General features: G+C 42.4%; 1 protein-coding gene and 1 pseudogene across 1 annotated transcript in view; one reads left to right on the forward strand and one right to left on the reverse strand.

Moving 5' to 3' along the window:
* The window catches only part of DGKI (diacylglycerol kinase iota), a 428,452-nt gene that overhangs the window by 344,227 nt on the left and 56,666 nt on the right, over nt 1–27,559 (reverse strand). The window lies entirely within an intron of this gene.
* LOC118021132 lies at nt 26,171–26,663 on the forward strand (annotated as a pseudogene).

The following is a 27,559-nucleotide window of genomic DNA, read 5'->3' on the forward strand; positions in this document are numbered from 1 at the left end:
GACCAGAGGACCAGAAGGCTGGGAGGTACAGAGGACCAGAGGGCTGGAAGGACCAGAGGGCTGGGAGGACTAGAGGATCAGAGGGCTAGGAGGTACAGAGGACCAGAGGGCTGGGAGGACCAGAGGACCAGGCGCACTCCTCGCCCCGTCTGGGCGCAAAATTAAAAATACCACTCGTGCGGGAACTTGGAGGTTCGTTTGACAGATGCAGCAGCAAAGCTCAAGCAACACATGTTTTAAAACGTTTGCCTTCTTCCTCCCATAGTATCTGTTTTCTCTTCTGTGTGTGTTTCAGGCACTTTATTTCTGTATTCTGCTCTCAAGGGCATTTCTGGTTATAAGCTTTCATATAAATACACCAGCACAAGTAAACAAAAACATAATCGGCACCCGGGTGGACTGTAAGTGAGTACGTGTTAGGCCCTGCAGACACAAAGAGGAAAAATAAAATAAGGCCTCCAGCCTCCAGAAGCAGTCATCAGGAATCCGTTTGTTACAAGTAGCAAAAATCCATTCAAAACTGAAATACAAATTATAAGGACGCAAGGCCTTTCTCAACACCTCCGACTATGAGCTCCCAAACAAGGGGGACAGTCCCTAGCAAAGATCGGATGAAGGGTGGTGTCTTCCCATCCAAGGCTGTTCTGTTTTGTTTTGTTTTGTTTTCAAATGGCCTCAAGATGGTGGCCTTTAATTTGAGAGAAACACGGATACAAGGGACAGAAAGCAGAGGCAAGTGGACAAAACTTTTCAGGCTAAAAATTACTTCTATGTGAAGACTGAGATCTTTGGCTTGGTTACTCACATATGGAACAACCTGGAAACGAATCGATCTGAATGCTTTTAAATATTTGAGAGCACTGAGTTGCCAAATAAACAAGTCTAGTCTGGAAAATCCCACTCCCCAAAGTAACCCCAGCTTCCCCAAAGCTCCACCAACAAGAAGGAGGCAGTGAAAGTTGTACAAGACTTGGGAAGGTGCCCCTCTCTTGTGCCCACTTCAGGGATGTCCTGGAGAACAGTGGGGGAGGAAGAAGGTGGACAGCAATTGTAGAAAGAGACAACTGACTTCAATCTCTGTAAAGGAATACACTCTAAGTGCTGGGGTTCACAAAGAAAGCAGCAAATTGGAAAACACTGCACATTTGAAAGAAAAGCCTTGGGTCCCTGGTCCAGTTCCTAAATGGTTGACTGAAAACACCCCTGACCTCCTCCTTGCATCGGAGGGTCTTAGGAAAGGTAGACTTCAAACCAGACATTCACCATGTACATCAGTTACACAAGATGAGAAGTTCTTCCTTTACCCAGTCATCAACCCTAAGTAAGAGGGAGGGATCGGAGCTGAAAACACAGTAGAATCAGTAATGTACATATATCACCAATAAACCTGTTTCCTGCAGAGGCCTTAATAACCAAGCAGATAGGAGATCTCTCCCCTGTTTCTAAGCAGAGCATCTCATCAATAATCCAGACAGGAGATAATATGCCAAGACCTGCTGTGCCCTCCCAGCCAAGTATGACCTCAGGGGCTCCAGGTTATCATGCCCCCATTTCACGCCTAGGAAATGATGGAAACATACCCTTGGCTGCACAGCCTTTTCTGATTCATTTGTAAGCTACACTAATAATCCCATGATGCAAACACAGGGAAAAAAAAATCATTCGGGAACTGTCAGAAAGGTTATTTTTGCAAGACATAAGGGAATGATTATAATGATTTATTAAAATCTTACAATGTGAGAAAGTAAGATCGGCAAACAAAATCCAATTAAGGAATTCACCAAATAAAAAGGAATTGAACTCCTCCAGCCTGAGGTTGACAAAGAAGCCATTCAGTAAAGAGCTTTATATGCTAAACTTAGCCGGGTAAACCTAGTTATTTTCCACGCACTGCTGTTCTTAAAAGAGCTATTTAACTTCATCCATCTCTAGGATCTAAAAGACTAAGTATTTAGACTTGTGGAGGTTTTTTTTTTTTTTATAATTTAAATTCCAATTTTAAAATGAACTACCTTGAGTAGATTTAAGAGTTGATTAATACAGTGTTCATCAGGCTAACCCCTCAACGTCCCCCCCACCTCCCGCTTCTCTTCCCTTACCTAAGACCTACGACCCCTTCAGTGTTCAGTTCCTTTTGTCCAGATAGGTCTACCTACCTTCTGTCTCTCTCAACCATGTGGGCTCCATATATTTTTAATGTGTCTCTGCATAAATAATCTGGTATTTTTTAATATTTCCCTTTTGCATTTGTTTCTCCTCTAAATTTTATCAATAAACCTACTTCAGGATCCCCAAGACAAAGGCAAGAAAGCTGTGCTTTGACACTTCAGACTCCCCTTTCCTGGGTACCTACGCTCTATTTGGCTCCATTTGACACTGGATTCACTCCTGCCGAGTCCTGAGGGAAGACTCTCTCAGGCTCCTACCTCTCCACTGGAGGGAAACCTCTCACCAAAGCCACCAGTTCTGTCCCAAGGACCAGATTCTACTGACGTTTCTCAGTCCCATCTGCAGCCACCAACGCTGGTACCCAAGTCCTCCTTTGGCTTCCGGACATGATGCAGTCCTCATTTTCCTACCCCATCTCCTCCCCAGGCTTCTCGTTCTGCTTCCTCAGCTGCGGTGTTTCCTGGGTTCTGTGCCCAGCTCAGTCCTCCTGTCTCCTCCACATCCTTTAACATCCTCACGCTCTGGCTCCTCCTCTGTGCTGAGGGGTCCCAACATTTCATCGCTGAGACCTCGCTCCTGACCAGCTACACATGAACAGCTCCCATCCATTACCTGTCCCTCCACACCTGCCCCCAACACCTGTTCCCTCTAAGAACGCATCCAGCAAGCCAGGACAGCAGCTGAATAGGCTTCACCTTCTGCTCTTCTTCATTCCTTACAGCTCGCACCAAATCCAGCCGGTCCTGCCTCCCCTCTACTGCTATCATGCTAACTTAGGATGTCGCCCCTCTCACCTGGCTCTTTCTGTTTCCGGTGAGGCTAGACATGCTGCTCCCACCTTAATGTGAATTAGTGGCTCCATATCAACTACAAAGTAAATCAGAGCCCTCTGATGTGTCCTTACTCCACATTTCCCTTTCTACTTTCCAGCTATCTCAATTTATTTGTAGTCTCCCAAATGCAGAAAGTCATCCCATCCCTTCCCATCTATTCCTTTTTAGGGGGTGGAATGCGTCCCCGTTCTCCTTTGCTTAGGTAACTTTTTAAAATATATTTCAATTGTCATCTGCTCTATGAAGGCTTCTGTTATGGACGGAATGTTTGTGTCCCCCCCCAAATTCACATGTTGAAGTCTTAACCCCCAGTGTGCCTGTATTTGGAGGTGGGGCCATTAAGGAAGTAATTAAGGTTAAATGAGGTCATCAGGGGAGGGCCAAGATCCCAAAGGATTAGTGTCCTTATGAGGAGACACTAAGGAGTCCCCTCTCCCGCCCTCCCTCCCTCCAACACGCATGCATTGAGAAAGGGCCACGTGAGGACAGAGCAGGAAGGTGGCTGTCTGCAAGCCAGGAAGACAGCTCTTATCAGAAACCAAACACCGCTGGATCCTTCATCTTGGGTTTTCCAACCTCCGGAACTGTGAAAGAACAAATCGCTGCTGTTTAATCCACCCAGTGTATAGTATTTTCTTATGGCATCCAGAGCAGTCTTACGGGCCTCCCTTAATCCCCTTCTTTCTCACCCTAGAGAGTTGATGATGCTTTCCTGTAGCTTGTACAACGACCCATCTATTATAGCATCCACCATCCTGTGATACAACCACATGTTGGTGGGTCTTTCTTACCTACTAACCATAAACTCCCCAGGGCAGAAACAACGTCTCACATTTCTTGGTGTTCTTTCTCTTGGTCTAGCACAGGATCCACCTGCAGAAAATGTTCAGGAAATGCTTGTGAGGTGAATGAATGAATTCGTAAATGAAATGGGCAAAGCTGAATTTCTTGTTTGCATCTAGGTTTACACGCGGGCATTTATGTGTGCAGGCGTGTGTGTTTGTCTGTGCATGCACGTCTATACAGTGAGATGATTTATTTGCAAGGGGTGACGGTGTGCACTTCAGACTCTATTATAAAACCATCTCTCCATTCCCTCCCAAAGTCCTCCTGAATCTTTCTAATGCAGTTCCCACCCAAAAGGGATCACCTCGTATCATTTTATAACCGTGCATTCCTTTGGTTTCCCTCTGCTGGGAGCACTTAGCCAGTTACCTCCCACTGCATGTGGCTCTATTTCCCTTGGCTGGTACTGACAACGTGAGGCCAGACTGAAGTCACTAGTTCTGGAAATCCCTCTGAACCAACGAAATTTCAGTGTAGAACCCATTCCCCAAGGTGCTGAGAATTCTTCGCAACACTGCTGAACAAATCTACACGAGTTATAAGGTAGCCAAGAAGAACAAGATGACTATATCTACCCGGCAGAAGACAGTTTTTCAAAAAAAAAAGGGGGGGGGGGCTGTAGCTTTAGGCTTATAGCAAAACCAAAGAATTGTGCATACTCTTTCCAGCTTTGAGAAAGATCTCTGCACCCTGGGGAAATCAGTCCTCTCTCTGTTTTCTCTTCTCACAGCTATTTATGACAGCTTGGAACAAAGAGCTTAAGTCCTATGTCTCTTGTTTTAACCTCTCTTTGTGCAAAGGAACCTTCTTTTTTCCAAAGGCTTGGGCTACACATGCTTCTTTGGAGAGAAAGAGATTAGGAAATGGATATGAATACACTCTATCACCTCCTTCCAGTCAAAATTGGAAAATCTTGGAAATGACAACTGTGGCGCCTAAATCTACAGCCCCAACGTGGTTCCAAGAACCCCTGGGTGACACATAGGGCTCCAGTCCCCCTGCGGTTCCCTCGGCACCTCAGGCTATGGCCCATTCCTCAGTGAGTCTAGCTTTTATTTCCTGAGGGAGAAACTTAGTTGGAAAGGGAGGAAGGGAGTGGACTCCCAAGGCCATGTTCGCAAATCACTTTGGTTTTTTTTAAATATTTTATTTATTTACTTGACAGAGAGAGACACAGCGAGAGAGGGAACACAAGCAGGGGGAGTGGGAGAGGGAGAAGCAGGCTTCCCACCGAGCAGGGAGCCCGATGCAGGGCTCGATCCCAGGACCCTGGGATCACGACCTGAGCAGAAGGCAGACGCTTAACGACTGAGCCACCCAGGCACCCCCGCAAATCACTTTAAATGAGCCTAAGAGAAAGTCTGACATGTCTGCCCTCAACAGGGCGACTGGTACTATTTGGGGTGAGATCTCACTGGGGTGTGATGAGGAGATACTTAAGCTAAAAGCATCATTTGTTTGGGATCATGGCAATTTCTTACATTTCCCTTTCAAGTGCTTTGAGCTTACCCAGAAAGGACCTGCATTCACGTATTATAAAGCGTCTACATTCTATATGGATAGAGATTCTCAAGCAGCTATAGAAGTGGTTGGCCACAGAGCAAGGATACAAGACTTCTAAGAAGTTTTTAGATAATGACAGGCCTGGGTTGGGTGAAGAGGCTGCATTAATATGAATTCACAGGAATAAAAGTTACAGCGTGAGGACTATAGTCAATGGTAACGTAATAGTGTTGTGTGGGGACAGATGGCAGCTACCCTTGCGGTGAGCACAGCATAACTTAGACACTTGTTGTCACCATGCTGTGCACCTAAAACTCAAGTAACATCATGTGTAAAAAAAATATGAACTCACAGACATACACACACATGCATGCGTGCACGCACACACACACACACACACACACAGACTGAGCAGCCTCAGGAAAGAGTCTTGAGGGGCTTATAACCTCATTTGTTTACAAGTGGAAAATGTGATATCCTGAGAAGCTAAGAGCAAAAGGCATGTTCGTTTGTGCCACCTTCACTACCATAGCATGAATGACGATGAAATGTGACAGGATAAAGCACCCGCGCCCGGACGACACAGGGGTAGGCTGAGGCACCAAATACTGACTCCCCCCAATCCTCTTCTGTACCTCCCAACAGGAACCCTGCTTAGTCCTTGGGGGTTAGTCCCTTTCTTTGAATCAGCTGGACCCATCTCACCTGCTGATCTTTCCTGATGATCGCCCTCCTTCCCTGATTGCCTTTCCCTTCCAGTCACTGTTGGTGACTAGGGTGATTTCTCTAACAGGTTGGTGACTAGGGTGATTTCTGAGGGAAGAAATGGCCTTTTCCAAAACTCTAGGCTTATACCCAGCCAACAACCTCCACCTCCCCTCCACCTCCCTCCCTCTTCCCCAAATCCTAAGTGCCTGAGCCAGAAGCCTGTTGTCATGGTTACTCTAATCTTTATCTGCTTTGCTTGTTAAACAAGCTGAGTTCACTCCAACCCACCTCCTGGTCACCCCCCCTCCTTGTCCTTCATTGCTTCCCTCCCTCCCCACGCTCAGGTCTTTCCTTTCCTGGGGCATAAAAGGAAAATGCAGTAATCACTTTTGCCTTCCTACCTTTCCAGTCACCCAGATCTTATCAGGAGGGTCTTCTGTGATATCCCAAAATGCAAAAGTGCCACTCATGTCAGAAATAAGCAGTGAGTGGAAATGAAGATTCTACACAAGTTCTAGAAATGGAGGGGAAAAGGGAAGAAAAGGAGCAAGAAGGGATAAGTCCAGTGAAAACTATTTTGGTTAGCAAAAATAGGCTGACGTCTAGAAAAGTTATATGCTAGGCCTACTGAGGTCCAGTAATGCCAACTCCACCCACTGAGCTCCCCTCTGCGCAAGACCTTGCATCCTACCCTACAGAGACCATCCCTTTCACCTCCTCCCATGAGATCCCTCCTTCTCCCAGCTCACAGGGATGACATTCCCTCCTCTGGTCCAGAGCAATTCTCTTTAGGCTGCTTTGGATTCTCTGACCTCCTGCTTCCTTAGGGATCTCTTTTTTTTCCCCAGCTTTATTGAGAAAAAAAACAAAAATTGTATATATTTAAGACATGCAACTCGATGTATAGATATTTGAATACATTGTGAAATAATCACTACAATCAAGCTAATTAACATATTCATCACTTCACATAGGTAACCATTTTCTTTTCTTTCCTTCTTCCTTCTTTTTTTTTTTTTTTCTTCTTCTTTGTTTTGTTTTGTTGTTTGTTCATTTGTGCGGTAAGAACACTTAGGGATCTAATTCAACCAAAATTGCTCAGGCTCCTGAACTGTAAACCAATTTCTTTCTCTTTATTCTTCCCCTGCAGCATATAAACACCATTTCCCATCTTAGAACAAAATCCCCTTTGGCCCCATTACCCTCTAGGTGAGGCCCATTTATCTTCCTTCCCCCGTCTCTACTTCCTTGTTATGTATCAGCCCCCCCCCCCCCCCCCCCGAGCCATGACAGAGCCCTGGTCTTGAGGAACTTCCCCACTGTTAGCCTCCTAGCTGTTGTACTCCCCGACAAGTGGTTGTGGTGGTTAACAGATAGGACTCTGGAGCCCTTTTACTTATGTTAAAATTTGGGCGCTAGCATTTGTCCACTGGGTGATTTTAGCCAAGGTATGTGACCTTCCTATTGCCTTAGTGTCCTTCTATACCACTCGGGTAATGACGTAGGTAGCTACCTCAATGGGTTATTGTGATGGTTGCATGAGGCAACACGTGTAAAACGACCAGAACAGCGTCCCCTCGTAAGAAGCCCCGAAAATAGCAGCAGCGACATTCTATAATCCAACAACAAAGTCAGGACACTAGGTCACACATCTCTCTGTTCCGGATCCCTGCCATCGATGACCTTTGTAAACTGGCTTTGCAAGTTGTCTCATACCCAGCCCCCATTGCTCCTGGTCACTAAACCATCATACATTCTGCTCCCCGAATACAGAACACACGCACCCCTACATGGATTCCACAGCCAAAAACTTCTCATCTACCTTCTCCAGGAGAACTTGCTTGGTTGAGGAGCTCCCCCAGCCTTCTTGGGGCTCACTGCGTCCATGCTCTTCCAGCATCCTGGGTCCACCTCCACCAAAGCACTGTTACGGGATACTATCTGTGCCTTGTTCTCCCTTCTTAGCTGTGTGCTTCCTAACCCCCAGAAACTAGTCCCAATTCTTGGCAACCAGGGACCTTAATATTGATGACTAAGTGACAAGGAATGACCTCAGTAGGATTTAGCTCCACTGTCTCAATTGTTCGTATCTGTTTGAAACCCACTCATCCAAAGTATTCACTGCAACTTCAGATCACCTAAAATTTTGGTATCATGTACTCTTTATCTCCATCTATGTTATGATTATAAAGTTTCACATATGGACCCAATGCACAGAATCCACATGAGAAATCTCTGTGTCCCGTGAAGCATCGTATGTAAGGACCCAGGAGAGTCATTCAAATGGGGATGATGTATCTGACTGTCTTTTTATGCAGCTCATACTTCTCGATCTTGTCCAGGAAGTTTGGGGTGTGAAATGACCTGACACAGATACTGTCAAATGTCTTGCTGCACCCCAGATATACCATATCTATTGTACTTAACTCCATTTACGGCTTGCAACTAAACTTCTTAAAAAGAAATCATGCTACCTGGACAAGAAGTTCTCTGTGAACCAGTATTTGCATTTAGGTTCACTCCTTTCCTGTCCAAGTACTTACGAATTATCTGTTTCATAACCTCTTCAAGAATGCCTTATAGAAATGATGTCAGACTCTCTCATCTACAGTCCTCTCATTTTTGAAAACCTAGAAAATGTTTGCCTAGCTCAGTTTTCCACTTCCTGTCCCATTTATTATCCATGATTCTCCAAAGATTCTAAATAGTAAAAATAGCGTCTCTACATTCCCTAGAATGTAATTCATCCAGACCAAAAGGCTTGAATCGTGTAGCTCAGGCCCATGTTTGCAGACAGAATCTGAAAAAAAGGATTAGGACTAGCTTTCTTCTACGGTTACTAGAAAGTTAGAGGTATAGCCTAACTTTCTGTAATTTCCTTCGTAGACTTAGACAAATCAATCATCCATTGATTTTCCAAAGCAGAGTGATGTAACTACGCAACACACACACACACACACACACTTTTTGGAGTCAGATAGACCAAAAATAAGAATTGAAGCTTCATCACCTAGTGGCACTGTGCCCATGGGCAAGACAATTAACCCCTGAGTCTCAATTTCTTCATTTTCAAAATAAGGAGAACAATAAAGCTATCTTTCCGGATAGCTTTAAGATGTCAGTAAAGGCTCCTAGAAATGGTGCATGCTCCCTCAACTGCCACTAGGCTTTCCTTCAAGACATAGGAGTAATTTTTGGCATGTAATTCCTGATGTGAAAGGGTCCCGAATAATGTCAGGAATCAAATGGCAAGAATAATTAAAATAATCAAGCACAGCGACGCAGGACTTCCCCAAAGGAATTGCTGAAAACCACTTATCCATGGATCTTACTTTCCTTATACATTTGATGTGACGTTCACAATGAATGCCTAAGAGTAAGGTAAGCCCCCTTGTGTCACTGGAATGCTCTGTAGAAAATAAAGCGAAAAAAACAACAACAAAAACAAAACAAAACAAAACAAAAAACGAGCAACATAGACTACATAGAATGGAGTTAAGCAATGGCAGAAGGAGACTGTCAGGATCAGACCTTGCTAAGAACTCTCAGATACGGCCAGAAGCCAAGTCTAAAGAGCAGGTGAACTGCATATAGTTCCTGTGTCAGTAGGCAAATCCTGCTGTACCCAGTTCTTATTTTATCGGGTGCGATCACCTCAGCCATGCATTCCCAAAACACTTATCCGCCCATATCTGAAGGCATCCTAAGGAATGTCTATGATGGAAATGCTCAAAGCTTTCTTCGCCTTCAAGCCCTGTTTCAGTTTTTAGACACAAAAATAGCTGAAATGTATTTTCGCTTCTACTCGGGTGCCCAGAGCTTCAATGACCTTACTTCTTAATGAGCCCATGTCAGGCTGGATCAGCTAAAGTGTGAGATACAGGGAGGAATGTGAGTCCTCACAGAAATCAGCTTGTCAGCCATTACGTGGGATGGACCCTTAGTTCTTAAACCTTTCTACGTGTCTATGGTTGTTGAGATATATTCAGGTTTCAGGGGGGAAAAAACACTTTTTTAGCCTTCTGAAATAGGAACTATATTATAATTAGCCTGGGAATTTTGATTTGCCTTTCATAGGGAATTATTTTTCCTTCAGCAAATTTGACCTTTTTCTCTAATTTCCCTCCATATCCTTTCTAGGCTTCGAGATAAAATCCTTCTGTTTGAAAAACTAGAAAGCAGAGAATTCTTAGGTCCAGCGTCACCCATTCTCAAGGGGAGACCTCTTCCTTCTCAAGAAGAGTCACTTTGGCAAGTGAAAATGAAAACCGAGAGAGGATCACTTGGGATCTCCTGGACTGGGGGAACCCTGCCTTTTACAAGGTCCACTGCTTGGTTCTTGGGCACAGTCATGACTTAAATGCTCGGTGGGAGAGAGGCTGTCAGGAGAAAAGTGCTTCTCGCGACCTGCTTGGATGCTTACCTTCCTCTTGAGGCAAACACCAAGGTGCCTATCCATCCAAGAGGAGCTGCTCCTTGCGTGTGGACTGCTAGCACCTGTCTGCTCCTAGTCCCCAGGAAGCCCTCCCCTCTTCACGAAGCAAATGTCAGTCTCCCGTAACAAGGATCCAAGCAGGCTGTCCTACCTCTAACAGGTGAGGACAGAGTAGCCCGGGCCTGAGAACCAGAGCGCTGAGTAAGTGACGGGGTGTCTAACTGCTTTGGCATTTGCTCAGTGTTTGCACATCATCATAACATTTATTTTAAGCCTGTAAAGGTGCCAAGGGATGGCTCCTGGGCTGACTTTGATCAAATCCTATCACAGGTCCAACAGGTAGTTAACAAATATGTTTTGCTGCTTATCCCAGACGTGAATGGTGTCACTCTGGAACACAGGATGTTTCCTAACATGACCCAGCCCTGGGAATCAGCGTTTTTAAGAAGCTCCGTGAAGCACACCGGAATCATTGGTCCAGATAAACAGACTCGGACACTAGTTTCATAATTCAGAAGGAACGGTCTGCCCTCTTTTTGCCAAATACATACATTTTTAAAAATCGGGAGAGGGCCAGGATGGTTTCAGCTCAACTTGTTTCCTGCACCCCCAACCGAGCATCACTTAGATAGAGCAGGAGTTCGAGAGGATCTTAAAGTTCATTTCGTTCATGTCCACCTACAGCAGAAGCGCTGGGCCTTAACCCCTGTTCCTCCAAGTTCCCTTAAATGCCTCCAAAGGCAGGTCATTTACATCCCAAAAGGCAGTTTTCCCCTACCAGCAACACCCATTACCAGGACGGCCTTTCCTCCTGGTTGGCCTGGGGTGCCCTTGACAGACAGGTGACAGCAGCATTTTACAGCTGGTGTATTCGAAACTAAAGAAGCCCCCCTTTACTCTCAAATGTCCTGGTTTGGAAGATAATAGATGGGACGGCCGTATACTTTACATACAGCCCAGGATCAACTTTAAACCCCTTATCCTGAAATACCAAGATGTTCACAGTCTCATCCCCACCTCCTACCTCTCCAGTCTCATGCGGGCCTTCCTGCCATGCCCTTCCCCACTCTCCCTGCACAGAAATGCTCTCCCTTCCCCATTTCACACCCAAGGCAACTGAGCACAGGCAGCAACTTGTCTCGAGTTTTACAGCTAATAGTAGACAGTTTTCTTATCCATCTGCATACACCCAGTTCCATCAATGGTTTCTCCTGAGACACACTGATGCCAGAGCCTTGGGCTCTTCGCTAATTGCTCTTCTCTGACAAATTCTTATTTGCTCAATCTAATCAAAGGTACACCAGCAAACACAAGTCTCCAGGTGCCAGCTAAGCACTGAAGGAGGTGTTTCTTCCTGGGATCAACACATTATGGTTCCATTTTTTTTTTTTTTAAAGATTTTATTTATTTATCTGAGACAGAGAGAATGAGAGAGACAGAGAGCACATGAGAGGGGGGAGGGTCAGAGGGAGAAGCAGACTCCCCGCCGAGCAGGGAGCCCGATGCGGGACTCGATCCAGGGACTCCAGGATCATGACCTGAGCCGAAGGCAGTCGCTTAACCAACTGAGCCACCCAGGCTCCCCATTATGGTTCCATTAATGCAGCTTTTTAGTTGCCTCCTCAGATTTAGCAGCTTACATTGAGCTTTTAGTCAAACAAAACCTAAATGTCTTTTCTCTACCAGAACTACTGCCAGGAGATTTTTTTTTCCTACCATCATTACCATTGATTTTTTTTTTTTCCACTTCCAAATAAGATTTTACATTTATCTCTTTGAAATGTCATCTTGTTATTTTTAATCCAGCATTCCAGCATATCCAGATCATTTTGAGACCTATTTTTGTTAGCGATTACATTGGCCATTCTTTCCAGCTTTGTGCCTGTTACAAGTTTAAGAAAACACGCCTTTATTTTATTTTATTTTTATTTTTTTAAAGATTTTATTTATTTGCAAGAGAGAGAATGAGAGACAGAGAGCATGAGAGGGAGGAGGGTCAGAGGGAGAAGCAGACTCCCTGCTGAGCAGGGAGCCCGATGCGGGACTCGATCCAGGGACTCCAGGATCATGACCCAAGCCGAAGGCAGTTGCTTAACCAACTGAGCCACCCAGGTGCCCCAAGAAAACACGCCTTTAGTGTCTTCTTCCAACCTGCTGGCAAAGTGACTGCTCAGGGCAAGCCCCGGAACTAGGAATTTCAAAATCATTTTACTGATGATACTCCTCATCTTATCTGTGCCATCAGTCTTCCAAGGAGCATTCCTGCAAAACGCACTTTCTTGTGGACATTTAGAGCCATCCCACCCCAGCTCTCTGCAATGAAATGTGAACATGGGCGTCTTCCTAGAAATGATGGAGCTGAATCACACCATTGAATAATTCACTTTTTTTCCAAGAAGGCCCTGAAGCCCCAAAGCAGTCCAGCCTTCCAACTGGCTAAGGAGAGAAAAATTCATTATTGGGAATTTTATCCTCAAGGCCTTATCCATGTTCCCAAAAGAAGTTACACTTACACCTTAAGCTGATAGCCGATATTTGTACCTCAGAATGATACAGAAAGGTTTTCAGAGTACATCTTTGAGAGGAAAAGGCCAAGAGAAGCCTCTTGCACAAGTTTCCCTGAATGTTGGATCTAGTTCCTGAAACCGGACTGTCCGTCCCTTTCATTTACAGATGAAGATCTTTAGAGAAAGAGCTGAGAGATCACAATCTTGAGAGAAAAGAAAGAAAGGCAGAAATCAAGAAAACTCAACAAGGGAGGAAGAAAAGCAAACCCACCCCATTGTTTTGAAACAATTACTTTGGGGTTCTCCAAACTAACAGGAAAATGAAACAAATTCAAGAAAACACTTTTTTTTCAATCATGATGTAATCAGGCTTCCATTGAGCGTGGCTTATTAACATGGTATTTATCTCTGCTCCCTTCCCAAACTACAATATAAGGAAAAGTAAAATAAATTTAAAAAGTAAAACTCCACAAGGACAAAGAGAAAAGGAAAGGTGATAACAGTAAGAAAGACATTCAACAGCCTTCCAGAAGATGGAAATTGAATAAACAAGGCGTCACTTACCTATTGGAACAGAGAAAGCTAAAACTCTCCAAGAGCAAAGTCGAAGAAAAACAAGCCAGTTTCTACTGTGGGTCTTTGAGGGACTGCAGAATTAGAAGTAGTGCCATGAACTCCCTCCAAGGTGCAAAGAAGCCTCCAGACCCCCTCCTGCTCCCCACTTGGCATGTGACCAGGTCTTCCCCAGCAGAGCAGAAGAGGAGGGATTTTCTTGCTAAGAAATTGAAAAAGCAGTCCTCAGGAACTAGGGACACAGTGGTGAGGGTGGTGCAGTGGTAAATGTGAGCCTGGAAAGGGAGAAATGAGTGAAAGTCAACATACATTATGAGTTTTTTTCTGGCCCCTGCTCCAAACTTGGCTCTCAAAACACCTGCAGCAGGGACATGTTCCCAGGAACAAATCTGGAAGATTCTGTCCTGGAGAATCTGACCTGCCCATGGGAAAAGCTTCCAGATGATAACTGGGGATCCTCCAACGGAACAGATGTGGGTCCTAGCTCACTCGGCAGTGAGATGCACTGGCTGACAAGCCCAGGGCACCCTCAGAATGTGCCCCTTCAGCCCTTTAAAGCCTCCCTTGTCTATGTGAACTGATGGCCACAGATCTCTGGACACTGGAGGAAAACCACTCATACAGAGGACAAGACCAAAATACAAAGTCAGGAAGAAGAAGGAAAAGAAAAACAAAGGAACGTGCCAAAAAGAAACATCATTGGATGAAAAGTCAACAGAAGAGTCAAACGATAAAGTTGAGGCAATCTCCCACAATGTCTACCAAAAGATAATGAAGATGTAAAGATTAGAAATTCAGAGGTTTAATTCAGGACACACAACTTCCAGCTACTGGGAGTTCTAAAAGGAAACAAATGAAGCCATAGTGAAAAAATTGAAATGAAATGATAGTAAATGAAATGAAGGTTTTTAAAAAAGTGATACAATGCATACGGCGCCTCTATGATTAGTCTTGATAAAAACCTAGTAATTTACAGAGTATGGCAGTTAAAAGCAGATTCTAGAGCCAGATTTACTTTGCTTTGAAGTCTGCCTGCCTCCACCAACTACTACCTGTCTGACTTCAAAAAAGTTATTTAACCCATGTCTCAATGTCCACATATGCAAAATGGAGAACAATAGTAAGTTCATCGGTTGTTGTTATAATTTTAAGTTGTTATAAGTGTTGTTATAATTGTAAGTTCATAGGTATCAAAAGCTCTTAAACAGTGCCCTGCATCTAGAAAGTCCCCAATAAGTGTTAGCTACTATTTAAAATGTTATATAATATCACAGTACAAATAGTACAATCACTAACTTAACCCAAAACTTTGATGCACGTATATGAGGAAGAGAGAGGAAAAGGAAGTATATCAGATGACACACGGGGATGTTAGTCTAAAACCATATCATTCAGAGGGGAAGGCCGTGTAGAGCATCTACACCCGGCAGGCAGATAAGGGAACAGTGACAAACAGGATAGTCAGGCTATGGACTCTGAGAAACAGACTGAGGGTTCTAGAGGGGAGGGGGGTGGGGGGATGGGTCAGCCTGGTGATGGGTATTAAAGAGGGCACGTTCTGCATGGAGCACTGGGTGTTATATGCAAACAATGAATCATGGAACACTACATCAAAAACTAATGATGTCATTAATGTATGGTGATTAACATAACATAATAAAATTAAGAAAAAAAAAAAAAGAAAGAAAGAAATGCAGAGGTAAATGAATACCAGAAGGAACAGCCAGAAGTGACAGCTGCTGCCAGGGAGATCAGGACTCGATAGTGGGGAGGGGGTGAGCCACATTAATACGAAGAGTTTATTTAAAAACACACACACATATTTAAGTAACCTTATCACACTGAGTTGGAACCAGAGGGACGACAAGAGAGGACTTTCATGAAGCAGCTTCTTCAAAAGCTAAGCACTGACTCAGAGCAAAAAAATATCTTTCCAGGTGCTTCAAACAAAAAGTAAGCAAAGGGCATGTTTCCAGGGGAAAGGGAGGGTCCAGACCTCGTTTGCAGGCCCCAGGCAAAAGTCCTGCTGTGCCTTCGTGGGCTGAGGCGCCCTGACTTTTCCCTCCCTCCTCAGGACCCACCCTGTGTTCTTGCCTTCCGCCTCCCAAACCAGACCTTCCCTCGGTGCCTCCTTCCCACGGAGGGACAAGAGAATGGCCGCGGCTTGATTGAATGGCTGTTAAATTGTGCTCTCACGTCTTTTGAGTTTTCTATGAAATGGCCCATATGGTGGTTTCATCAGCAAAACTAACTCTTGCAGAAGAAGTATTCCTTTTATAAGATAAAATGTTGGGCACTCTGTCTTTTATCTGAGAGGCACATTGTAATAGTGAAGAGGTGCCCGGCAGATGAAAATACCAGTTAATAGAAGAGATCTCTGAAGAAGTCAGGAGGGCAAGAAAGACAATTTTGTCATCTTCTAAAAAAGATGGAAAGTGGGTCAGGAAATTCTGAGGAAAGGCAGCATTTATGTGGAGGGATTACTTATTCTGATTATGGGGCCCGACTACATAATAATAGTCACACTTTCTGCTTCTGCCACTTTCAAGGGGGACATCGAGATCCAGTGCAGAAGAAGCCAGAGCACGTTAAACGTGGTAAATAAACTTTGGCGGAGGTAAGAATCCAGCTATGGCAATTGAGGGCAAAGTTCTGTAAAAAGATTTTGACTCCAGACATACCTGAAATTTTGGAGCTAAAATTATCTCAGCCAAAGACATGGGTTTAAAGTGAGCTGTAAAGAACGGTTCTAATCAGAGAGGATAAAAGCAGTACTAATCACTGGTTAATAAAAATTAAATATTAGTTTTTAAAAGTAATAAATTACATCCAGGTGGATTCTAATAAAATATTGTTGGAGTTTTTAAGGTTTATTTATTTATTTATTTAAAAATTTAATATCACCAGAGAATCTTGGAGTTAACTGATAAAACACAGACAATCGCTTACTGTGCCTGTGACGCACGGTAAGGCAACCCGTGAATGAAATCAGTGAAGGTTGAATCCATTTGATCATTAACTTCCATTTAGGTATAATTCTGCTTTTTATTCCCAAATCTGAGTTTATGCTTTAGCTTTGAAATTAATGAAATCAAAGCGTTTCTTTTTGCACAAATCAAGCTCTTCCTTAAATCTCTAACAAAGCATTTCCCAACTAGATAGTGGAAACAAGAGTCCTGGTGCATAGTACACATTGCAGATATTTTTAGTTTTGTGGAAATCACAAACCCATAAAATTAAGTAAGCCAAAGCGCTTTTTTGTACAAACGTAAGTAAATTTCCCTCGAGCAAGACAGAGGAAGAGATAGACACCATAAAACATTAATCTTTATTTGAATGACATTTTAATGATATCTTTCAGTGATAGTTCAAAAATCAAAGTGACTTGGTACTCTCTGACGATATGCAGAGCGATGCTGCTTTGTTCTTTGTTCATTAACTGCTGAACAATCTGATAGATTGAATGAAATGTGTCTAACAGACCCTAGATGGGTTTGGAAGCTTTGTCAGGAAAACCAGAAGTACCTATAGCACCCGAGACAGCTGCTCAGCTTGCCTCCAACTCAAGTTAGAAAGACCTCATAATAATAAGAAGCCATTGTTCCTGGGTGCTGCAGACTCACTGAAAAGCAGTGGAAACCTCTGGGTGTCGACACAGGAATCGGCAGCCGTGTGCTTTGGGAAATAAAGAATGTCCTGGTACTGACACAGTCTTATTCCGACTTGTGATTTAGGGCCTCTCTACGCTGTTGTGCACGTAAGCCAGAGACATAGGAGCGAAATAAAACTTGTGACTGGTTTTATGCCTCTCTCATTCATTCTGTGATCTTCCATGTTGGGGAAATGAAGATAAAATCTCATCTATTCTTTTTCCACCAAAAATGAAACAGTGATCATTAGAACACTGGTGACATACACTCACCATAAAGATAGAAAATCTTTAACTATGAATAAAACATCTGGGGAGGAAGATACTTAACTTCATGGTTACCTCTCTGTAAGCCAGAATCGTATTATTTAAATATGCCTCTGGTCTGTTCTGTCTCTCCAACTAGACTGTGAACTCACAAGCAAGAGCTAGTCCTTATTCGTCCTTAGGCTCAGATGACCAGCACAATGTCTGGCACGAGGCACTCAATAGATTTTACTTTAACTGAACTGAGCCTACTTAAGGGAGGTATCAAAAAAAAAAAAAAAAGTCATGCATACATCTGATCAAGAAAGTGTGCAGGTTTTTAATAAAGAGCCTAAGTCCCCAGACCTGCTGCTGCTGGTCCTCCTGCCCAGGCGCAACCACTCCTAACTGTGAGAATTTGTCTTAAGGTTCCATCATATTTATTGCTAATGAAGAAGATGAAGAAGACGAAGACGAAGACGAAGAAGAAGAAGAAGACGAAAACAAGGATGCCACTTTCAAATTATTCATGTCTCTCTACTTAAATAGGCCAAAAATATTTGGGAACACCGCCAACAGTGGTTCCAAGTTGTTGTATTCATGCATTCAGCAAATATATATTGTTCACATTGAAAGTGGTGGCACTTCTGTTGTCATACTTTTATTAGCGGAGACCAGCTTTTTCCCGCTCAGGGTGCAGAAGGCAGAAGTCAGTGCAACCCTAGAATTAGAGGGGACAGAGCACATCAGCACCACACAATGGGGGTGGAGAGGAAGAGTGAGTCAGTGTCAGAATGGGATAAAGTGCTCAGAGTTCATGCTGCAGGATGGGGAGCACTGCCAGATGCACAGATCTGATCCCCGTTGTACTTTCTCTCAGCAGGTGCCATTCTGTACACGATGGAACCCGCAGGGCAATGGCACTGTACCCCCATTTTACATTTGCAAACTTTCTACTGCAGCAGCTCGACGGTCCGGGGAATGGTCCTCTTATTTTGCACTGGTCAAATAATCGGCAAAATCCCTTGCAATTATTTATAATGGGGTTTCTCTGACATTAGTAAAAACAAAAGTAGAAGCATAAAACGATGCCACATGTGTAGCCCATAATGGTAGGAAACCCTCTGCAAAGGCATGACAATTTGGGAAAATACTCTCTCCGATCAGAGTGGATAAATATGATGAACTGGCAAAGACGCTATTAGGCTATTTGCCAGAGAAACAGATTACTGCTTCATGGAGTCAGCCTGATAAGGTGACCTGACTCCCAGGAAATGCTTGAGCCCTGAAATGGTGACCCTGAGGGACATCCCTGTCATGGTGCCTCAGTAGATCCAATGGGGCAACACAGGAACTTGGAAACCAGATCTTGATCAGAGAGCTGGGCTGAATAGGTGGCTATTTGTTGAGAAAAGGCAAGAGACCAATTCAAAAAAAATTCTGTTAGCAGAATCCAGATTTCGATACCGCAGGAAAATCACCTTCTACCTAAATTGGAGAAGAAACCCAAGGCTCAGAAAGACAAACAGACAAACAAATAATAACAACCAAGGAACAAGAAAAATGGTGAAACTGATGTTTTCTATCTAAATACTTAGTATGAGCCAAGATTTTATGGAACTAATCTGAATTAACCCTCATTCCAATGCAAACCTGTAGGCAGTATTTTCATTTTCTAGATGAGGACACTGAGGCTTACAGAGGCTACGGAAGTGATACAGTGACTTGAATCCAAGACTGTTGGACACTAAATCCATGTTCTTTCTATCATGACAGAGAAGATGTCTAGAAGGTGAGAAAAATCAAACCTCTAAGTGCATAGACATTATGTATACATAATAACACATCCGAGGTTTATAAACTAAGTCTGCCTCCATGAAACTTTGCCAAACTTTTTTCAGTCACTTAAACTTATTTCTTACCTGAGTGCCTTATAATATTTCCAAATGGGTGACTCATTTGGGCCAATGTTTTAATATTCTATTAGAGGGGCACCTGGGTGGCTCAGCCAGTTGAGTGTCTGCCTTCAACTCAGGTCATGGTCCCGGGGTCCTGGGATTGAGCCCTGCGTCGGGCTCACTGCTCGGCAGGGAGCCTGCTTCTCCCTCTCTGTCTGCCGGCCGCTCCCCCTGCTTGTGCTTTCCCTCTCTCAAACAAATAAATAAAATCTTAAAAAAATCAAATAAAATAAAATTCTACTTGGTTCTGATTAGAGGATCTTTGACATTCAACAGCAATTTTAGTTCTAAAAAAGTGAATTTTGCTTTACCCAGCATTTAATAATAAGAACATGTATGATTAAGTCTTCCGGTGGATCCGTGCCCTGGGCTGGCGCCTCCAGACATCATTTAATTGGAGAGGTGAGAACACGCACTCATCTACCCCTTAAAGACAAGTTAATGAGGAATGACCCACAGCCTGACACAGCACACTCAGCGGACGCATCTGCTAAGATTGTAGGGAAAAGTAATCACTATTTCAAACAAGACAAATTCCACTTTTTATGAAAACAAAATAGTGAAGCACACACAGCATTTAAAAGTGGCCTGTGTATTTAAACTCTCCAACAGGTTCCATATTAAATCAAAAAGAAATGATGGTCATAATTTGGGCAACGTGAAAAGCACATCTAAAGCAGTCTCCCTGTTTAAAAAGGAGGAATTCGTTTTAGCTTCCATTTTCCAAACTGCTTTTTTTTAAAAATCAAGCTTTGAAAAAGGTCAGTCAAATACAGAGTTATTTCAGAAAGTTACATGTTGGTGAAAACAGAGTGAAACGAGGAGCCTCAAAGCAATTTCCACTATACCAGATCTTCAACTCTGAAGGGTTTCTTCCCCTACTGTAACTAGAACTAAAATGCTCACCTGTATGTACATGAATATAATAAAATCACATCCACTATTCTGCTGCGTGTTCATGCGTCTGCAACAGATACACTTACCATTACCCTCCCCCCAACTCCCCCGATCCCGACAATAGAAACAAAATTGAACTCAACCTTCCCCCCATCCAGGGGTGTTTTTCTTTCCAGCGGTCCCACATGTTGGAGTTGCTGGTAGTAACCGAGTACTCACGGGTCACCTTTACCAAATGGCACCTCCTCCAAAAAAAAAAAAAAAAAAAAAAAAACCACCTAATTTGTGAGGGAAACTGGCCTGCCAGGGAAGGACAGCAGCTCCACCTGCCTTACTCCCTCCTTCTCTCCCCGATCCCCTTGTGCTCAAATCCTATATGATAAGGAAGTGGGATGGGCTTAGTAAGAGAATGAGAAGGACCAGCAGGAGTCAAGATTTCTGTGATGTCATGGAGCAGGATTAGTGCCTGCTAACCATTTCTGAAAAGACATCAGAATTCGCCATCAAAGTCTAAAAGCTATGCTCAAATCTTTCCATTCAGCAGTTTTTCCAGGCAGGTCTCTGCACACAGCTTTGCTTTTTTTTTTCTTTCTTTTTTTTTTTTTAAACACACTAAGCTGACTCAGGCACACAGGCAGAAGTTCTCTGACTCACTTCTCTCTTCCTTCTTTCTTTCTTTCTTTCTTTTTTTTTTTTTTAACTCCTTGACTCCTGAAAACGTATGCTTCGCTGAGGATTAGTTCTTCTCACATAAGGGAGGAAAGCAGTTGAAAATCACGCAGAGCAGTTTGTGATCTTTAATGCTCGGAAAAAAGGCAAATGCAAGGTATCCTTGGAAGGACAATGAGGAACAACAGTAACACTCAAGAAATGTTCTCCAAGTTTGATAGGCAGACACTCATGCCAGGCAGGTGAATCCTGACACTTCTCTGGACCTGCAGTCTTTCCTCTTCTCCCTTACTTTCTATACAGGTACCTCTGCCATTCCTAGCTCTTGCTTACCTTGCTGTGCCCCTGATCCGGGGTCTGCGGATGCATAAATGCTTGGGTACGCGCACACACACACACACACACACACAGAATTTAATACAAGGTTGATATATAAGATTACACCAGTACAACCATGCCAGTTGTTAAATTATTTAAATACTTCCATATCAATTTGGAAACAGAAATCCTATGCTTACTGAGTTTACAAATCACTCAAGGACTCTGTCCAGTGGTGGCCACAGAGGCAGGTGACTGGGCCAGGGCCCAGAGATCAGCAGTGATGAGACAGTGGAGCAAGCAGTCTCTAGGATGGCACTTGACTGGGGGCTAAGACAGCAGCTCCCCACGTCCATGCATTCATGTGCATGTCCAGCCACCTTCCAGCTACAACAAAACGCTGGGCTCAATAACCCAATGCTTATCAATGCAATGAGTAAATTGTGGAACAGATTCATGTGTTTCCCTATTTCAAATGATGGTTCATATAGCACTATCCCCTAACTGCTGACAGCTGAACTGTGCCAACTTTGGAAATTATCATAATGATTTGATGAATGATTTGCCCTCTAACTTATAACTCTTGGCAGTCATATATAGTTAGTATGCTCAGAGAACAGAACATATTTTTAAGTGCTGAATTAAATATATTTATTTACATTCCCATACCAGTGGGCAAATATTTTCATCATTATCTTGCTATATATAAGTACACATGTGCATTCATAGATGCTTAGAAAAAATATGGAAAGATACACAACACAACAAATGGTAATACAGTTACCCCTGGGGATGGGGGAAGAGGTATATCTGGGGCAGGTGTATTTAAAGGAGAAACTTCCTGTTTTTACTCTCTATTATCTATTCTATATGAATAATACATTTGTTGTTTTTGTAACTACAAGTTTTTTTAAAACAGAGCATACACCTCCATACACACTTACAAACATGCAGTCAACTATTTGTGATCAGTGCAGGTGAACTTAATGGATGAAGTGGTGCATCAGTGCTATAAAGTATGATGAAAGGACAGGCTCTTGTAAGAAAGGAGGGGCACCTGAAGGTCCAGGTGTACGGTGGGGAGGCTTGAGGGAAAAGTGGAATGAACACAGAAAGATAATTTTCACAGATTAATCTAAGGGGAGAAGAAGGAAAAAAATGCAAGAGAAAAGGGGGAATAATGAGATCATTGTTAATTACAAGGAAAGGCCTTTGAAAAATTAGGAGAACTTTCCAACTTAGTTGATGCACAAGATGGTAATATGGAAGATTGTGGCATCATTAAAAATAAATAAATTTAAGTGGAAAAGTCACTGCCCACCAAAAATAACTTACATGAAAGCAGTATTTTAAATTGGGATTCCACCAAGAAAGAATCCATTTAAAAGTAAATAATGCCTATATGATTGTGTAGTGGAAGGAAGGAAGGAAGGAAGGGGGGAAGAAGAAAGGAAGGGAGGGAGGAAGAAGGAAGAAAGGAAGGAAGGGAAGAAAGAAAGAAAAGAAAGAACAGAAAAGGAAAAGAGAAAAGTAAAGAAAAGAAAAGAAAAGAAAAGAAAAGAAAAGAAAAAAGAATAAAGATGGATGAGTCCAAGTAAATGTGCAAAGATTTTGGCTTCCTGTGTCCCACAGGAGCGTCAGCTACGGTTAAGCTTCCGTCAGTGTCCCCCGTATCACGGGCCAACCGTGAAGATGAAAGCTTCAAGAGGCTGCTTTATTTCTGAAGTCATTATCAGCCTTTTTCTTCGTGTCAACAACACTTTAAATCATATCTCAACAGGGTGCCTGAGTGGCTCAGTCGTTAAGCGTCTGCCTTCGGCTCAGGTCATGATCCCAGGGTCCTGGGATCGAGCCCCGCATTGGGCTCCCTGCTCGGCGGCAAGCCTGCTTCTCCCTCTCCCACTCCCCCTGCCTGTGTTCCCTCTCTCGCTGTGTCTCTCTCTGTCAAATAAATAAATAAAATCTTTAAAAAAAAAAAATCATATCTCAACAGGTGAAATGTTTTGCACCATTGGCTCTTTATTTTTTTGTCATTGCTTTCTACTCATAGATATCCTTTATTCTCTTTAAATATATATATTTATAAATATAAAGTTATATATTATAATGATATAATATCATTACATTATATAAACCATAGTATTATATAGCATTATTATTTATATTTATTGTTTTTGTAATTAAAGCTAAAACAAAGAGTACAAACCCACATACACACTTACAAACATGCAATCAACTGTGTATATTTTTATATATATTTTTTGCTCTGGATATATATGTATATATTGCTCTAGATAATTGAGGTATTTCTGCAGTTCTAACTTTATCTTGTTAATTTCACATTGGCATTTAAATATCCAGACCCATGAGCAAGAGGACTGGAGAAAATATTTTGGGATGGTCAAATACCTACAATTTACAATGCAACCATAATTTAACTATATAATCCATCCATCCGCCTGTCTTTCCTTCACATGAATGCTAGGTGATGGGTAATCAAACATAAGGACCTCACAACCTTGATAGTTGAGGTGACAAATAAGTGACTGAACAATTACATACAAATTGACAAGCTTTGTGATACTAAAATATAACAAGAACAATGGGAATATAAGAAAGCATGAGTAACCCAGTTTGAGGAAGTTTTTCTTAAAGGTTGATACTTTGAGCTGACTTTTAAAGGACCTTAGTAGTTAGCCAGGCTATGAAGGTAGAGGCATTTGAGGCCCGGACCATGATACCTGCAAAGGAGGGGAGATTTTTAAGGGAAGGGTGTGTCTAGGGAATGCCAAATGGTTCAATAAAGTCAGAAAGCACATGGGATAAATACGGATGAATCCAGAAAAAGAAGATGGGAAAACAATGAGGAACAATGAAAGCAATGAGGAGCCATTGATGGGCTTTAATTTAGGGAATGGTTTGCTCATGTTTGCTTTTTTAAAAAAGATTTTATTTTTAAGTAATCTCTACACTCAACATGGGGCTCGAACTCACAACCCCGAGATCAAGAGTCCCATGCCGATTGAGCCAGCCAGGCAGCCCTCATGTTTGCATTTTTGAAAGCTCACTCTGGGCTTTCAAGTGTGAGAGGGGAGGCAAGGAGACCACTGTATGGCAGCTGACGGGGCTGTCTGCTCCTAATAGCACAGCACCTTGGGCATAACAATTGATAACAATGGCAAAATCTGGACAATTAAAGAAAATATTACTCAAAAGCACTGAAAAGTGACCAAGGTCAGGCAAAAACTTGGAGCAAAGATAACCATTAAAAGGCAATGAATAAAATGTGCAAATTTGCAAATTCTTGCTGAGGGCACTCCCAATCCACACAAAGCTGGGGCTTCAGAAAACCACAACTTCCTTTCTTGACCAAGATGTCAGATGATTTCAGGGAAGGCAGAACTGTCAGAAAGTTAGGAGGAAATGTTGGAAGGGAGGAAGTCACAAAGGGAGTGAGCCCTAAAATCTGCAAATAAAATCCCCCCAAATCCCTGGCTAACCAATAAACTATGCATGTAAATTAACCTCTTGAGTCAATGCAACACTGATCATAATCCCAGGGCTTTTTTGTTTTTGTTTTTTTCCCAGCAGGGCTTTTTAAATAAAAACTGACATGCTAATTCTAAAATTTAATTGGAAATATAAGTGTAAAGAATCTAGAACAGTTAAACAATCTTGAAGAAAGAATACAAATGGGAAACTTCGAAACCAAAGTAATTCCATAAAGGAGAGTCTTTTCAACAAACTATGCTGGAATACCCAGGTGGAAAAAGAATGAGTCTCAACTGCTGTCTCATATTAAGCACAAAAATTAATTCAAGATGGATCACAGATTTAAATATGAAAGCTTACATATAAAACTTCTAGAAGAAAACAGAGAATATCTTCATGACCTGAAGATAGGGTAAAGTTTTCTCAGACAAGATATAAAAAGCAATACCATAAAAGAAAAATTAAAAGTATCTGTTTATTAAAAATAACATTAGGAAAAGGAACAGGTATGTATCAGATGGGGAGAACATATTCACCAAATATATATCTGATAAGGGATTTATATCCAGAATTCTTTTTTAAATCTTAAAACTCACTAATAAATTTTTTTAAACAATTAAAATATAGGCAAGAAATGCTTGGACAGACTCTTCACGAAAGAAATTACATGAATGGGGGCACCTGGGTGGCTCAGTTGGTTAAGCGACTGCCTTTGGCTCAGGTCATGATCCTGGAGTCCCGGGATCGAGTCCCGCATCGGGCTCCCTGCTCGGCAGGGAGTCTGCTTCTCCCTCTGACCCTCCTCCCTCTCATGCTCTCTCTCATTCTCTCTCTCTCTCAATAAATAAATAAATAAATAAATCAAAAAAAAAAAAGAAATTACATGAATGTCCAATAAGAAATAATGCTTTACATTGGGGAGGGTATGTGCTATGGTGAGCGCTGTGAATTGTGTAAGACTGTTGAATCACAGACCTGTACCTATGAAACAAATAATATATTATATGTTAAAAAAAAAAAAAAAGAAAGGGAAGATAGTAGGAAGGGAAAAATGAAGGGGGGGAATCAAAGGGGGAGACGAACCATGAAAGACTATGGACTCTGAGAAACAAACTGAGGGTTCTAGAGGGGAGGGGGTGGGAGGATGGGTTAGCCTAGTGATGGGTATTAAAGAGGGCACGTATTGATAGAGCACTGGGTGTTATACGCAAACAATGAATCATGGAACGCTACATCAAAAACTAATGATGTCCTCTAGCTGCCATCTTGCATCCCCATGTGTGTGCACCTAATCTCAGCTGGTCCACCCGAGACCCCCTGAGCGCCAACCCTATTCCCCTACGCGGTCCCATTTCCGCTCCACCAAGATGAAAGAAACTGTCATGAACCAGGAGAAACTCACCAAACTGAAAGCACAAGTGCGCATTGGTGGGAAAGGAACTGCCCGCCGAAAGAAGAAGGTGGTTCATAGAACAGCTACAGCAGATGATAAAAAACTTCAGTTCTCCTTAAAGAAGTTAGGAGTAAACAATATCTCTGGTATTGAAGAAGTGAATATGTTCACCAACCAAGGAACAGTGATCCCTTCTAACTACCCCAAAGTTCAGGCATCGCTGGCAGGGAACACTTTCACCATTCCAGGCCATGCTGGGACAAAGCAGCTGACAGAAATGCTACCCAGGATCTTAAACCAACTTGGTGCAGACAGTCTGACTAGTTGAAGAAGACTGGCTGAAACTCTGCCCAAACAATCTGTGGATGGAAAAGCACCACTTGCTACCGGAGAGGATGATGATGATGAAGTTCCAGATCTTGTGGAGAATTTTGATGAAGCTTCCAAGAATGAAGCAAACTGAATTGAGTCAACTTCTGAAGAAGATAAAACTTGAAGAAATTACTGGGAGCTGCTATTTTATATTATGACTGCTTTTTAAAATTTTGTTCATGGATCTGATAAAATCTAGATCTCTAATATTTTTAAGCCCAAGCCCCTTGGACACTACAGCTCTTTTCAGTTTTTGCTTATACACAATTCATTCTTTGCAGCTAATTAAGCTGAAGAAGCCTGGGAAAAAAGTTTGAAACAAAGTTAATAAAGTTCTTTGCCTAGGGAAAAAAAAAAAAACTAATGATGTAATGTATGGTGATTAACATAACATAATAAAATAAAATTTAAAAAAAAAGAAATAATGCTTTACATCATTAGTCACCAGGGAAATGCAAAATAAAACCACAATGAGATACCATTATGCACCCATCAAAATGGCCAGATTTAAAGACTGACAGCAAATATCAGTGAAAATATGGAACAGCTAGAACTTTCATACCTTGCTAGTGGAAGTGAAGTGGTACCTTTGGAAAAGATCTAGCAATTTTTTAAAAAATCAACATTATTCCTACCCTTTGATCTTCAAATTCTACTGTTAGGTATTTATCCAAAAGAAATGAAAACATTTTCCCACAAAAAGACTTCAAGACGGTTCAGGGACACAATATGCAAAAATTTTTAAATGTCCATCAACAGAAGATTCACAAGCAAATTGTAGTTTATTCATATAATGGAATAATCTTCAGCAAGTAGTTCAGGCATGAACTACTAATACAGGCAGTGATATAGATGAATCGCACATGTATTATGCCGAGTGAAAGATGTTGAACATGAAAGAATATATGCTGTATTCCAGGTATATAAAATTCTAGAACACACAAAACTAAACTAAGGTTTTTAAAAAAATCAAGTGGTTCCCTCTGAAGGG

Source organism: Mirounga leonina, unplaced genomic scaffold, assembly GCF_011800145.1.
Source record: "Mirounga leonina isolate KUSES-001 unplaced genomic scaffold, KU_Mleo_1.0 Mir_174, whole genome shotgun sequence".
Classification (NCBI taxonomy): Eukaryota; Metazoa; Chordata; class Mammalia; order Carnivora; family Phocidae; genus Mirounga; species Mirounga leonina.